This window comes from Mustela putorius, unplaced genomic scaffold (assembly GCF_011764305.1).
Source record: "Mustela putorius furo isolate JIRA1106 unplaced genomic scaffold, ASM1176430v1.1 tig00537284_pilon_pilon_pilon, whole genome shotgun sequence".
Classification (NCBI taxonomy): Eukaryota; Metazoa; Chordata; class Mammalia; order Carnivora; family Mustelidae; genus Mustela; species Mustela putorius.
This window is the reverse complement of record NW_025422422.1, coordinates 2,087,609-2,103,785: the sequence shown is the minus strand read 5'-3', so window position 1 is coordinate 2,103,785 and position 16,177 is coordinate 2,087,609. Positions and strand designations below refer to the sequence as shown.

General features: G+C 48.9%; 1 long non-coding RNA gene across 1 annotated transcript; it reads left to right on the top strand.

The window, feature by feature from the left end:
* The first annotated feature begins 10,923 nt into the window (after positions 1-10,923).
* Positions 10,924-12,262, top strand: LOC123390196. Its single transcript, XR_006604861.1, has 2 exons — positions 10,924-11,130; positions 11,837-12,262. It is a non-coding gene; the product is annotated as an uncharacterized LOC123390196 (long non-coding RNA).
* The last annotated feature ends 3,915 nt before the right edge of the window (positions 12,263-16,177 follow it).

Below are 16,177 nucleotides of genomic sequence, written 5' to 3'. Positions count from 1 at the left end.
TAGGAGAAACTTCATATCCCTTACCCCAGCAGCACAGCCTACCTTAGAGAAAAGAAAATTATAAGAGGCTGGGTCTATCCAGTTCCTTGTCAAGGGAGACCATGGATCAGGCTGAAAGTTCCCAGGAAAAGCTCTGAATTAGTTCTTTCCTCTTCAGTTTCCCACCAAACTGTGCCTTTGTCTCTCCTGAGCCTCACCGGGCCATGTACCCTAGTGTTTGGTTGCGTTTCATGCTCCCTGCTGGGCTGTGGGTCTGGTGAGGGTGGGCTGTTCTTACACATGTTTGTACATCCCTCATTTCCTATCATGCTCCTGGGCTCCTTGCTGACCAATAACATTTGGTGAATCAAAATAATGAAATGTTTGTTGAACAATGAGGGGATGTATGAGATTTATATATTTTTTTTAGGATTTGTGAGCCTGGTTTGCTTCCCGATAGTGCCTGCTCTGCCCTGGGCTCCCAGGCCCTATCTTGAGAATGTTCTCTAAGGAGGAGAGACATTGCCCAGATCTTGAGCAGTCACATCCAGCTGGCAGTGGGTGCAAGCCTAGAGGTGGAAAGCAGAAAGAGGAGCTGAAGTCCCACAACCTTGGCCTTGGATCATGCACTCCAGTTAGGCTGTGTCCCTGTGACTCAGTCTTCTCATCCTTTCCATAGCTGGCTTCCTTTTGGCTCATAGTCCTTTTGTGATGGTGCAAAGGGTCCTCCAGGTCAGGCTCTTGGAAGGCAGCATCTTGTTCCTTGCAGTTTCCCAGGACATCTTCCCTGATCTCCTGTTCTGCCCCAGACCCCTTAGTAGGCCCCAGAGTAGCAGTAGGGAGTGATCCTCAGTGGAAATCTGAGATTTCCTAAGAAATTAGTATATTGAACTTCCTTGCTCTGAGTCAAGAGCATGATTTCTATTGTTACTTATCTTCTATAATCAGAGATAACATAGTGTCATGATGCTGGCCTTCGGATTGGAGAAAGAATGTTCTGAGTCTTGAAGCCAGGGTTGAAGTCCTCTTTATTCCTTCTAGAGAAGCAATAAGTTCCAGGAAAGGTGTGGGGCAGGTGTTGGCTAGGTTCCTGGGGCAGGGCAGTGTTCTTTAACCCTAGGTCCACCCAACAGCATTTAGATGTTTCTGTTTAGGGCAGAGCCTGTCTACTCCCAGTCATAAGCACTCAATTCTTTGGACTTCCTTTAGACCATTTACACTGTCTTCTGCTGAATACTTAGATTGGGGGAAACTGAGTCTCATAAATTAATCCATGCAAATGAATGTCATGGTTAAATTTTCAAACACTACAAAAGGTACAAAGGGAAAGTCAACATTTCTTACTCCACACTCCCCATTTCCAGTGCAATCAGTTTCCTAGCTTACTTCCAGAAAGCTTCTGCACACGTATGTAAACCATGGTAGAGTACACTGCTGCTTCGCTTATTAGAATAATCACAACCTATTCAGTTCTTCCTGTTGAGGGGAAACAGTTTTCTTTTCCTTATGTCTGTCCCCAGACCAGGGGCTGAGTCCTTTACTGTGGTGGTCATACATACATATTGTTCACTATCCTTTAGCTCTTCTTCTGACCACATGGTAGGATTGCAGTTCCCTGTCCCCTTGGAGTTAGATGTGACCATAGGACTTGTTCTGGTTAATAAACTGTGAGTTGAAATGATGTACATTTCTGTTATGGTGAAGCTTCAAGAGCCAGTGCACAATTTTCTGCATTTTCCATTTCCCTCTGCTTTAGAGCCTGGCAGTGTCCTCATGGCTGTTCTGTGAGCCTGGGTCCTGACATAACAATGATACGGAAAAGGGCCAGTCCCCAGTCAACCCTACGTTGGCATGTAGTGTGAGCAAAATTAACTTTTCTTGTTTAAACCACTGAGATTGGGGGATGTTTGTTACTGCAGCAGAATCTAGCCCATCCTGACTGTTCATCCCTCCTCTGCTCATGTGTCTTACAAGTACCCAGGACTGCTGACCAGTTGAGCCAGGCCTCAGTTTGAGAGTGCCAAGGAAAGCACAGGTGATGTGAGCTCATTCTTTTGCGGGTCTCCTCCTCTCTCTCACATCATTCCTGTTATTCCTCACCTGCCTTCCCTGTCCTTCTCCTCCAGGCCACCCCTCTCCTGTCTCCACCCCCAACACATTTTCTTCCTTTACTTTCCACAGTCCTGCAGTCTTATTTTGCCTCCAGGGGAAGAAAAACTGGTTCTGCAAATAGGCCTAAAAGAAATCTTGCTAGTGAGAGAGCTTTTGAATATTTGTTCCTGCTCAGGTGTGCACTGAAGAAAGAAAACTGTTCAGTCTAGCCCTTGGGTAGCAAAAGAAAGACAAAAGGAGGTAAAATACACATACAAAAGCCAGCAGATGGTTACTTTCAGACATCACCCTGATGCACACAGATAAACACTAACACCATCCCCTTTAAAATAGCAATGGACTATACTCTAGATTTTTCTAAAAATTCATTAACAGTTAATATGGGAGAGCTTTTTTATATAAGCCTTTTTTTTTATCAGCACATTTCTTTTAAAAAAATTTTTTTTAAGATTTTATTTATTTATTTATTTGACACAGAGAGAGATCACAAGTAGGCAGAGAGTCAGGCAGAGAGAAATGGGGAAGCAGGCTCCCTGCTGAGCAGAGAGCCCGATACAGGGCTCAAGGCAGGGCTCAATCCCAGGACACTGAGATCATGACCTGAGCCGAAGGCAGTGGCTTAATCCACTGAGCCACCCAGGTGCCCCAGCACATTTCTTTTTTAATGGATGCTTAGTATTATTGGCTTATTGTTTATGGATATTCTGTTGATTCTACTTTGTCATATTATAAGCAAAGCTAGAGGGGTCACCTTGCTGTATAAAAAAGTGATGATCCCAAAATAGGCACCCTCTTTCTTCCCAAATTATCAGTTTCCTCTGTGTTCTAGTTATCCTCCTGAATTAGTGTTTGCCACTATTTTTTTCTACAAATGAAATCTATATTTTAGGTGTAGGAATATACGTTTAAACCATAAAGTTATTGCGACATAGACCATGAACTTTGTTGACTACAGAGTTTCTGTGGGACATAGATGCTCTTAAATTATCGCTATTGATTTGTTTCATTTATGTTAATTTGGGTTTGAAACTTTTTGTAAAATGCAGAACCTCAAAACTTTCTTTAAAATATCTCTCACATTGACTTGCAGAGTGTGTAATGGAATCAGGACTGTTGGGAGTGAGTATAAAGCATCTGGGAACCCTGAAAACAGATAAATAAAACTAAAGAAAAATATTTTGCAAGTCATCTCTATGTCCCTTTAGGAAACATCTTTTTTGGAATGAATTTTAGATTGTATATCTATGCTTTTCATTTTAGACCCAGAAATGTTGTACAATTTCTAAGATGAAAAATTATGTGATGTTCTATATATAAAAGAAAGGTCGGAATTTTATTGCTTTAGTCCAAAGGCCTCTTCAAGCCCTTCAGAAAAAAGGCCTGAAACAAAGCTCTCTTTAAAACATAAGGCAAAAGTAGAACAGCAAAGACGGGTTTCTGAATGTAAGAGCAAATGGTCTCTTTAGAGCGTTTCCTGCTCCCGGTGGTCAGATCAGTCCATCGGCAGCGCCTGGTGATCCGGTCAGAGATGAAAAGGCAGAGGAGCCGGTGGGGACACGGGAGCTCAGTAGAAAGGTCACCGGTCACTGGGCCTCCCCGGTACGTCCTGGGCCCTCCCTTGGGTCCTGGGGGCTGTGAGAGGGACACAGAAGCCTGGGGGACCCTGGGTTCCTGCGGTCACACGGCGACCCTGCTGCAGTGGCCCAGCTCCGCCTGGGATTCATGGATCCTGGCGCTGCTCAGGACTATTGTCACTGCCAGGGAGTGCCGCCTCAGAGCGAGGGGGGGGGGGATTCCAGCCCCTCTCCTAGGCCACTGGTTGGTGCTGAAGTCTGGGTCCCTGGCCTCAAGCTCCAACACGGGGGAGGCCCTGAGGCCGGCTGCTCTGGGAATATGGCGAGCCCTGATGGGAAGCCTGGGAGGGACAGGCCGCGGGGCCTCCCGCTCGGTAAGGGGGTCTGAGCCATGCAATGGGGCCTGAGATCAACCGCAGCTTTGGAGAGGAGAGTGGGGCTCGGGAGATGCATGGGGCTCCTGGTGCTGAAAGGGTGTGAGGATGAGGGCGGCTCTGCAGGGGCGGGGCAGGGTGGGGTAGGGGGGTAGGGGGGTGGGGGGGTGGGGGGGTGGGAGGAGCGGGGTGGGGGCGGGCAGAGCAGGTGTGAGGGGTGCGGATGGGTCTGAGTCCTTCAGCAGGGCAAGACGGGCCTGGTCGTCTGGGCTGTGGGTCAGGGAAAGGGGATGTTGGCCTTGACCCTTAGGGTTTGAGCCTAGGTAACTTGGTGAATGTGTTATGATTCTTGGCAATAGGGAAGATGGGACAGATTTGGAGGAAAGGGAGGCTTTAATTTTGCTCAGTTTAGACTGCCATGAAGTGTTCCCGTGGAGATGGTTGGGTGAGTTTGTGTATCTGGAGCCCAAAGGCTTTGGCTAGAGAGGAAAGGTGGAAATACAAGCCACACGAGAGAATAAGAAGGTTGAAGACCGAAGTCTTCGATGCCATAAATCAGCTATTGACCGACCAACCTCCTAGATTTCTACCTAGAAATCTACCAGGCCTGTTTTATTTAATTTTTTTAAAAAGATCTTACTTATTTATTTATTTGACAGAGAGAGGGAGAGAGAGAGAGAGAGAGAGTAGTGAGAGAGGGAACACAAGCAGGGGCAGCGGGGGAGGGAGAAGCAGGCCTCCCGCTGAGAGGGAACCCTGGGATCATGACCTGAGCCCAAGGCAGCCGCCTAACGACTTAGCCCAGGCGCCCCATCCCAGGCCTGTTGTAATAGCACCCCTCTACCTCTCCCATATGTACTTCTCACGTGCGGGTCCCAACACTCACGGCTCCTGCTGAAGAATCTCAGAGGAGCTCCTAGAGAACTTCCTCTTAGTAATAGGGGTGGGGACTTGGCCCATGCCACCTCCAAGTTACTCAGAGGACAGCCGGCTCCCCTGTTGTCTGGGGGGTGTGGTTGCCACCCCCTTTCCTTAGAGCCCCCCCATCCCCCAACCTGCTATGTTCAGAGTCCTGGCCCTGGGTCTGGCCTTGATGACATCTGAACAAACCGGTGCTTAGAAGGCAGAGGGGGTGTTGGAGTGCGTGGGAGCTTTGGTTCCCTGCCTTGCACCACAGCTCCCGTGGCTCAGGCCCTCCTGGTAGCTCCACACCTCTTAGGGCCTGGGGTCTTGTTTCTGAACTGCCCCGGGGCTGGCTCTTGTCCCCAGCCGCTCCTCTCTGGTACCAGGTCCTAGGCATGAGGGCCATTTGCACACCGGGCTTTCGGATGCTTCCTGCCCACTGGTTTGCTTGGTTGCTTCCTGCTCCGAGGCTACAGAGCACGGGAGGCCTCACCAGATGCTTCCGGGCTGTCTGTCGGGCTCTTGCTGGGGAGAAGCTGGCAGGACAGTGAACAGACAAGGAGCACGTCCCTTCTGTCCTCCTGCATGCCGGTCCGCTTCTAGAGTCCTCTGTTGGCAGGCCCTGCAGGAAAGCAGCTGACAAGGGGACAGGGACTTTGCAAGGCTCTAGCCCCAGCGGCACGAAGCGAGGAAGCATGCGTCTGGAGCTGAGACACGCTAGCTTGAGGACTGCCTAGCACCATGGCCTGCTGCCTTTCCTTGCTTGGCAAGCTCTTGCCTGTCCCTGGGTCTTGCTCAGGTGTGGTTTTCTCAAGCCAGCTTCCTCTGGACCCAGTGTCCTCCTGGTTTCTCACAGAGCCGTGTGCCTGCTTGTAACCAGCACAAGAGAGCTTGCGGGAAAGCCCTCTGTTTGGTTGTCGGCCACCCTTACTCGGCTGCAAGCTTCTGGAGGAGAGAGACTTTGTCTGGTAACTACTTGTAAACTTCCTGGGAAGTCTTTGTTGAACTGTAGTTCCTAAGATTGTAAGTGCTTCCTGGGAGAAAGCTAGGGAGTAAGTGGAGGGTGTTGGTTTTATTCCCAGTTCCCCCTCATATAGGTTCCCCTCAAACAGTTGGCGCTGCCATTCTTTTCTCGGACAATAGTGATTAATCTTTATTGAGCACCTGGCAGGTACCAGGTGCTCTTCTTCACATTCCCCTTGAATCAACTCATTTAATCTTCCCAAACATTAAACTGAGGCACAGAGACGTTAAGCAGCTTGTCTAAGGTCACACAGCTAGAAAGTACTAGAACCAGAATTTAAGTTACAGACAGTCTGAGTTCCAGAGCCTGGGGTCTTAGCCACTATTTACAATAATATAGCCCAAGGATGACGGGAATTAGGAAAATGTGGCCAACTTATGCTGAGGACAATGTAACAATCATACTCTCTCTTTTTTAAAAGATTTTATTTATTTATTTGAAAGAGAGAGAGCGAGAGACACAGCACAAATGGTGGGGAGGGGCAGAGAGAGAGGGGGAAGCAGACTCCTTGTTGAGCAGGGAGCCTGACGTGGGGCTCAATCTCAGGACCTGAGCCAATGGCAGACACTTAACTGACTGGGCCACTCAGATGCCCCAACAATATCATACTTTATATACTTTATCATACTCTTGATAGAACATTACTTCCATAGTAAATCGAGTTCTATCACATTGCTTCTCTCTAGGAAATAATATCTCCCTTCTTTTGGTGAACTGAGCCTCCTAACTCTGCAAATATAAAGTTCTAGAAAAGGCTGTGGAACATCGTATTGATACCCACCAAGGGGATGGGGGACCCAGGTGGGACCAATGATAACTCTGGGATTTCTCAGGTTGGCACCAAAAGATGAGGGCAGTGGCTCTTGGGAGGTGAAGCTGGGAGATGCTCCAGGTTGAGGGAGAAGCTAGTCTCCCAGAGGAAGAAGCTGGTTCACAGAGAGACGCCGGCATGGGGAAAAGGAGAGTGCCTCCATTCTCTGCCCTGGGTCTTGAGGCTCTGAGCTGGTAAATCCCTCTGTGACGTCATCTAGTTTGTCTGGTTTCTCACGCTTGTGAATAGAAGGTCCCTAATAGCAGCTTATAGTGTCTAACACCGTTTCACAGATAGTTGATTCTTACTAGCCTGAGGAGGCAGCGAGGTAAGAATCAGATCCCTATTTTTCAGAAGGGAAACTGAGGTTGGGAGCAGCTAAGTGAATGCCAAGCGGTAAGTGAACGGTAGAGCTGGCAAAGCAGTCGGGGGGAGGGGTCTGTCTACTCTTCCACGCTGTGCTCCCAGGGAGCCCTATGGAGGGGGCTCGGCCCCACCTCTCTCTCAGTAGCTTTGACCCGGCCTTTGCCTCCTCCCTTTCCTAGTTGCTCCATGTGGGGCCTACGGGGCTGGGAGCCTGTTTCTGCAGGGCAGGGGATGACAGACTGCCCTGGAGCTCACAGGGCCATGTGGGACAGAGGTGACTGGGTACAGCGGGCACAGGGGCAGAGTGGCCTGCATGCGGCCAAGCTGCACGGGGGCCCAGCGGCCAGCTGCCCCCAGAGCTGGGCCGTCCACCTGCACAGTGCCTCACCCCCTCCCGGGCACCCTGAGGGCCTGGGGAAGCTCCTCCTCTTGCCAAACCAGATCTGGGGTTCCGGGGTTCCCTCTGTGGTCTGGGCCCTAGCACGGGCAGGAAGTGGGTGTGGGGGCCTCTTCTGGCCCGGGGGCTGGAAAACCAGAGGCACCTCTGGTCTGGAGCTTGGCAGTCCAGTTTGGGATTACCAAATGCCAGGCCCAACCACTACTCTGAATCCTAGTTTAGAATCTTCTTAACCCTGGCGAGAAGAGCTGGGAGCCTGTGACGGGAGGGAACTTCCTGTTTACGGCGGGTGTCAGGGATGGTCTGAGAGCGACAGCCTTCTGTGGTTAATGTGGGCCCTGACATTTCCCCGCCTCCCCTTGGGCTGATGTCCTCCCCTTGGGGTCCTCCTCGCCCGCTACCCGGTTCAGGGCTTCGGGCCTGTGCTCCCTGCAGCCGGGCAGGTAAGTGATGCCCAGGTTCGCTCCGTTGCTCCTCTCTGTGGCCCGAGGAGAGCAGCCGTGGCCTGCCCCACACCTGTTCACATCCCCATGCTGCGGGGGCAGCCCATTTCACAAAGAAAGAAACTTGGGTTGCCAGTTTTCGAAAAATAAAATAAAAAAGAGGATGCTGAATAAACTTTGAATTTTCAGATAAACGAATACATTTTCATGTACGGATGTGCTGTATTTTATCCGTGAACTCTAGAAGCTCCAGCCCAGGCAGTGAGGTGGCCTGCGTGGGTCCTGTGACTGGCAGGACGGGGTTCCGGCCACTCAGCCCAGGGCTCCCTGCATCGCACGGCCTGCGCGCCGTGGAGCGTGGCCACCCCTGTGGCTCCTGTTCCCCAGCTGGGGGGAGCCCCTGCTCCCCTCTAGGTTTGAGGTTACTGGTAGCTGTGGGGATATGGAAGCCTGCCACAGCAAGAGGGACCGGCAGGGTCCTGCAGAACCGGCTCTGTGCCGCTGAGTTTCCTGTGTCAGCCTGACGGGCCATGGGGTGCCCAGACACTCGGTCAAACATGATCCTGGGTGTGGCTGTGAGGGTGTTTCTGGATGAGATCAGCCCTTGAGTCAGTGGCCCTGGAGCAGAGCAGATTGTGCTCTCATGGGGGCGGCTTCATTCCGTCAGCTGAAGACCTGAAGAGAATAAAAAGGTGGACCCCTCCCACCAGTAGGAGAGAACTCTGGCCGCCCTAGAGCTTTCCAGCCGGGTTGTTGGTTTTTCCTGCTTTGAACGAAAGCTGAAACATTGGCTCGTCCTGGGTATCCAGTCTGCTGGCCTTCAGCCTGGAATGACGTCCTGGCTCTCCTGGCTTGCTGACTACAGACCTCGGAACGTCTCAGCATATATATTTCTTCTTATTATTCATATATAAGAGAGACGGGAGGGACTTATTAGAACCAACAGGAGATACGTATCTCCTATTTGTTATATATCTATGATTCGTTAATAGCTCTGTATCTCTCCTATACGTTCTTCTCTGGAAAACTCTAACACAGCATCACTTTGGACCTTGTGAGAAACGCACATTTCCTTGGTCTCTAATGGGACCCAGTGGATCATAAACTCCTGGTGTGGGACTCATCAGCCTGAATTTTTAAGCAAAATTCCAGGAAGCTCGGATGCTCATTGAGGGTTGAGAAGTGCTGCTCTAAACACAAACGTTGCGGGTAGAAGAGAGTGCTCCAAGTCCTTGACTGAGCTCTTTTACCTGCTCCTGGGTTACTCGGAGATTTCACTGGGCATTCTGTTTGGTTTGATTATCCTATATTTGGATCCGGGACATTGGGGCTTCTAAATATCCTGGATTGGGGTGTGTGTTTTTTTGGGGGGGGGGTGGGAACGCAGAGGGAGAGGCCATCCACTTCTGTGTGCTAAGGACTGACTCCAGTTTAATAGGTTCCATTTTGAGGCTATATTTCCCTCCAGTAATTCAGGTTGGGACTGGCTTTTTTATTTATGGGGCCATTATATTAGCCAGCGTTCTCCAGCAGAGCAGAACCAATAGGATACAGAGAGAGACACAGATATACAGACCTAGATATAGATCTATAGATGCACAGGAAGAGATTTGTTCTGGGGAGCTGGCTCATGTGATTACGGAGGCCCGCGATCAGCCGACTGCAGTCTTCAGGCCTAGGAAAGCCAGTGGTGCAGCTCTAATCCAAACCTGAAGGTCTGAGCACCAGGAAGTCCTAGTTCAAGTCTGGAGCCGTGAGAACCAGGAGCGCTGATGTTTTTGGGCAGGAGAAGACGGATGTCTCAGTTCCAGGAAAGAGGGAAGTTGCCTATCCTTCACCCTCCTTTTTTTTTTTTTTTAATATTTTATTTATTTATTTGACAGAGAGAGATCACAAGTAGGCAGAGAGGCAGGCAGAGAGAGAGGGGGAAGCAGGTTCCCTGCTGAGTAGAGAGCCCGATGTGGTGCTCAATGCCAGGACCCTGGGATCATGACCTGAGCCGAAGGCAGAGGCTTAACCCACTGAGCCACCCAGGCGCCCCTCCTTCATCCTTTGGTCCATTCAAACCCTCAGCAGGTTGGGTGTGCCTCGGATTCTTGCTGGTTCTATCTCACACTATGGAGTATTTTTGCACAAGTTTCTTGACTGCTCTGTGATTCAGTTTCCTCGTCTGTAAGCCAAGGAGGTTCAGTCTTGCTCCCCATAGCAGTCACAAGGGTGGAATTAAGTATGTGCTCAGCAAGGTTCTGAGCACTGAGCGCCTGGGTGGTGGCCGTAGAAGTACCTGTTCCCTCCATTCTGCAGGCCCCTTCCATCCGGGCTTGCCTGTCCCTGGAGGGGCGAGTGGGAAAGGCTGGCTGGGCTGCCCAGGCCACCACCCTGCACACCGGACCTCACGGAAGGGCCCTGCCCTGGCTGAAGCCTCAAGCACCTCTGCCATGTGGGCCGTGTGGTCTAGGAGACCCTCGGTGGCGAAGGTGTCAGTGCTGGGAAAAGAGGCCATGCGGAGTTTGCAGCCTGTCTCAGTCGGGAGAATCATAGTGCTGATCTTTGGGACTCTGGAGCAAGGCCATGGCCTCTGGGGTTAAGAACTAAATGCCTTTTTTTATTTTTTAGAAGATTTTATTTATTTATTTGATAGAGAGTGATCACAAGTGGGCAGAGAGGCAGGTAGAGAGAGTGGAGGAAGCAGGCTCCCCGCTGAGCAGAGAGCCTGATGCGGGGCTCAATCCCAGGACCCCGGGATCATGACCTGAGCTGAAGGCAGAGGCTCAACCCACTGAACCACCCAGATGCCCCAAGAACTAAATGCCTTTTTTTTAAAAAAAAAGATTTATTTATTTATTTGACAGACAGAGATCACAAGTAGGCAGAGAGGCAGGCAGAGAGAGAGGAGGAAGCAGGCTCCCCGTTGAGCAGAGAGCCCGATGTGGGGCTCGATCCCAGGACCCTGGGATCATGACCTGAGCCGAAAGCAGAGGCTTTAACCCACTGAGCCACCCAGGCGCCCCTAAATGCCTTTTGAGAAACAATTTCAGGCATGCTTCTGGGCCCTAGAAGAAATGGAACGCCTGAGCACAGGACACCAAGTGACCACACAGCCACAAGGACCCACCATGAACTGAGTCCCGTCAGAGCCACCACACGGTGAGTAGAACAGGCGCAGCAACAAGCAGGGGAGCTGCGGGAGAGGCGGGGGGAAGGGGAGGTTGGACGGAAGAGGTGCAGACAGAGTGGGAGCCGGACCAGAGGGCCCAGCAAGCAGCGAGCCCCGAATCTCCATGACCGCCCCCCCATAGTGCAGTGGCGCCTTCCCTCAGCTCCTGCCCTCTGCTGTGGGGAGACTCCCAAGTGACACTCAGCCCTCGGAGGGCAGAGGAAGAGGCAGGCCTGTGCTCACGGTAGGGTTAGTTCCCTTGGTAACTCGGGTGTAAGCTGGAAATGGATGGCCACCACGCCACCACCTCTAGCCAACCAGATCGTTTAAAGCATAAAGGAGATAGGGCACCTGGGTGGCTCAGTGGGTTAAAGCCGCTGCCTTCCGCTCAGGTCATGGTCTCAGGGTCCTGGGATCGAGTCCCGCATCGGGCTCTCTGCTCAGCAGGGAGCCTGCTTCTCTCTCTCTCTCTCTCTGCCTGCCTCTCTGCCTACTTGTGATTTCTCTGTCAAATAAATAAATAAAATCTTAAAAAAAAAAAAAGCATAAAGGAGATAGCTTTTCATTCCTTCATTTTCTCATTTGCACGTGAATTTCATCCCTTCATTCTGTCTCCTGCGGTTTGTCTCCGATCCCTCTGTCTCTTCCAGTAGGACTGGACACATTTATTTTTCTTCTTTTCTCGCGCGTCTCTAGCACTTCCGTTTACATGAGGCCCCTCCCACCTGCACTGAAGAATGCTGTCGTCTCTTTCATCTTGTAAGAAAACAAAACTTAAACTTTCTCAGAAGAAGAAAGAAGAAAACAAGAAAAAGGAAAAACATAACTCGTCTTGTCCCTGTATCTGTTGCCTGTCTCTCTTCCCTTCCTGACGGACAGACTTCTTAAAAGAATGGACACCTGCTGTCTCGGTTTCTCACCTCCTCCCGTCCAGCCAGGCCTCCACGGCTGTCACTCTTTTTTTTTTTTCTGTTATTAAAATCAATTTTATTTGTATAAGATGAGGACATTGCACAGCTTTGTTGTTTTTTAATACACTATTGGTCATATTTGTGCATACATTTTTAAAAACTCTTGTCATGGAAAGTTTCAAATATCTAATAAAGAGAATATTCTAATGAACTCCGATGTATTCATCACGTGGCTACAACAATCAATTCAAGACCATTCTTGTGTCATTTGTATCCTTAATTTCTAAATTGGTTATTTTGAAACATCTCAGATGTGACATATTTATGACTATTTTAGTCTGCATCTCTAAAATACAAGGACCTACTTTAACATAACCACAATAATTCTAACTTTAAAAATCTTTAAAGATAATCACTTAATATCAAATATCTAGTTGGCATTAGAATACTGAATTTTAAAAAATTTTTAACATTCACTTGTTGGATAAGAATCTGAACAAGTTCTATACATTGCATTTTCTGACATATATCTTGGGTTTGTAAATACCTAAGTAAACACACACACACACACACACACACACACACACACACACAGAAATACGCACAAATAACATCTTTCTAAATGGCTTTTACGTCTGTCACCGCTGCCATAGCCTGACACAAGCCCCCCTTTACCTCCTACAGGAGCACTGGGATAGACTCCTGACTTCTTTCAAGTAATCATTTTTGTTCGTTGGGCCCATCCCCGTATAGCAACCAGTATGATCTTTTAAGAGCACACATCCCAGGGTGCCTGGGTGGCTCAGTGGATTAAGCCTCTACCTTCAGCTCAGGTCAAGATCTCAGGGTCCTGGGATTGAGCCCCACATCAGGATCTCTGCTCGGCAGGGAGCCTGCTTCCTCCTCTCTCTCTGCCTGCCTCTCTGCCTACTTGTAATCTCTCTCTCTGTCAAATAAATAAATAAAATCTTTAAATTAAAAAAAAAAAGCACAAATCTCAGTATTTCACATGCTCTGTTGGTCAGCTAGGGATGCCATAACAAAATACCACACATTGGGTGGCTTAAACCGAAACTTTTTTTTCCATAGTCCTGGATCAAGGTGTTGGTCGTTTGGTTTCTGGTGAGGATTTTCTCTTAGGCCCACAGATGGTCACCTTCTTGCTGTGTGTCCTCATATGGACTCTCCTCTGTGCATGTGCTCTACTTGTGTCTCTTCCTCCTCATAAGAACGCCCATTCTCTATGAGCTACATGGCCTTATTTAACCTTAATGACCTCCTTAGGCCCTGTCCCCAAATACAGTCACACTGTGGGGTTCAAGCTTCAACATATGAAGTTGCCAGTGAAACAGTTCTGTCCAGGACCCACCAAAGTCCTCGACATGGTCTACCAGGTTCTGCCTGGTCTGGCTTTTGCCTGTTCTCCAGTTCTGTCTGTTGAACTTTCCCACTTTCTCTGTGTATTTCTCAGTTCCTCAAACACACGGGCTTCTTCCCTCTCTGGGACCTCAGTACATGCTGTTTCGTCTGCTTGCAATATCCTTTTACCACTCTCCCCCATCCTTTGCCTATGTAATGCCTCCTCATTCCCCAAACACCAGCTCACATGTCTTCCTCAAGGAGTATCCACGAGCCCTGACGTGGTCATGATAAGGGTCCCCACTTCTGTTTTCTCTCTGCTTTTCCTCTCTTCTACTCCTCCTATGGGGCTTAAATCTCTGACTGCATAAATCATTGTTTAATGCCTTTTTTTCTCTTCCATAGAAAAACAGCTCTGAGATAATAGGGACCATGCCTGTCCTGTTGACTGCTGTATCCCTAACAGCTAGCTAGTGTACTGTACATGCTAGGTGCTTTAAAAATATTTATTTAAAGAACTAATTCACAGAAGTGAAAGGTAGATTCCTTACTGGACTTTCAGGTGAAGAGAAGAATCAGCAACATCAAAAATTTTATAACTCCATTCCTCTGTGAACCTCTTTCTAGCCAGGAAAGTCAGGCTGATGGGAATTATATCAGACTGACCTATTTTGGAAATTGCACAGATGAATCTAGCTAAGAGCTCCGTGGTGAATGTTAAAAGTTCATCTCTGCCCATGTTGCTCAGTTGTGGAAGATTGTTTTCAAAGATGGCTGAAGCAGTTTGTCCTATGCTTCTTTTCCATGTCCCGGGACTTTGCTGTTCCTTCTAAGAAGAGGGGTGTCGACTTTTCCTCTTCTTAAGTCTGGACTAGCTTCATGACTTGCTTTGGCCAATAGAATTGGGCAGAAGTGACGCTATGAGAGTTGTAGGCCTTGCCTGCAAGAGTCCTTACAGTGTCCTCTTTGACTGTCTTGGAATGCTGCCCCACAACCACTGTGGAAGGAAGCTGGGTTAGCCTGTTGAAGGGGGAGGCCACGTGGAGGAGAATCAAGGGAACCCAGCTGACAGCCAGCACCGATTTCCAGACATGTGAGTAGGACCCTCTTGAGCCTTCCTGCTCAGCAGCTCCTCCAGCTGAAACTGACTGCCTAAAAGAGCCCAGGAGAGACCAGCGGAGGAACCCATGTAATTGGGAGAATATCAGATCTTTGCTAGGTGGCTTGTTACACAGAAGTGGCTGAGTGGAACCTCAGTCCTCCTGACTTCTGCATATTAATCCCATTTCCTTTTCCCTAAATAGTCATGCCCTCCCTCCTGACTCTCTCACTGTCACACTCAGTCTGAATCATCAGAACATTCCAGAATGTCACTATTTCCAAGTATAAATCCAACGAGAAAAAAGACAAGGTAAATGATTCATTGTAGTGTCTGTATGTGTGCCTTCCACTGAGTCTGGATATAAGGGTGTTGTCAGGAACTCTATTCTTGGAAAGATGGCCACATTCACTCACCTAGGACGTGAGGCTCCCCAGGGTGGAAGCTGGAGGCAGAGTCATTGTGCACATTTCATATGCCCTTGGCTGCAATTTCTTTTTTTTTTTTTTTTTAAAGATTTTTATTTATTTATTTGACAGAGAGGAATCACAAATACACTGAGAGGCAGGCAGAGAGAGAGAAGGAAGCAGGCTCCCTGCTGAGCAGAGAGCCCGATTCGGGACTCGATCCCAGGACCCTGAGATCATGACCTGAGCCGAAGGCAGAGGCTTTAACCCACTGAGCCACCCAGGTGCCCCTTGGCTGCAATTTCTAAACTTGAAGTGTAACCTAAGATGCATGTCCTATGAAAAGCTCCTTCCTGTGACAAAGGCCTATTTCCTAGGAACTCTTCTGGGTGTACACATTGACCTATCCAGTTAGTTAGCATTGTTTGTGTTAAAAAAAAAAATTCAACTGAGTACATTTAAAGATCTAATTGGTTTTTAGTCAACAGTTCATGAATCAGGCAGCCTCTCCTCTAGCAACTCGAAGAAGTTTCTGAAGGGCTGTACAGAAACGAGAGGGTTTTATAGGCAGAAAGCAGCATGAAAAGGAAGTTTCTTTTTTTTTTTATTTTTAAAGATTTTATTTATTTATTTTTTGACAGGGAGAATGTGAGCAAACACAAGCAGGAGGAGCAGCAGAGGGAGAGAGAGGGAGAAGCAGGCTCCCCACTGAGCAGGGAGCCCAAAGCAGGGCTTGATCCCACGACCCTGAGGTCATGACCTAAGCCGCAGGCAGACACTTAATCGACTGAGCCACCCAAGTGCCCTGGAAAAGGAGGTTTCTAGCAAAAAGTGGATTGTTTCAGGCAAAGTCACCTCCCTGTGGAGGTGGAAGGGGTCTACTGAGCAGATGACCTCACTAGAGCTAACCAGGTAATTCCAGATCAATGCAGAGGTTACATTCCTGGAAGAGGTTGAAATTACATTTAGGTTAGGTGCTAAGTCTTGGTTTGCTGACATGGGGCTTAGCACAGGTAACTCCATTTAGAGCTGTTGTCTCTCTCTCTCTCTCTTTTTAAAGATTTTATGTATTTATTTGTCAAAGAGAGAGAAAGAGGGAGAGAGAATAGACGAAGGGGGAGCAGCAAGCAGAAGGAAAAGCAGGCTCCCCGCTGAGCAGGGACCCTGATGTGGGACTTGATCCCAAGACCCTGGGATCATGATCTGAGCCGAAGGTGGATGCTTAACCGCCTGAGCCACCCAGGTACCCCTGTTGTCTCTT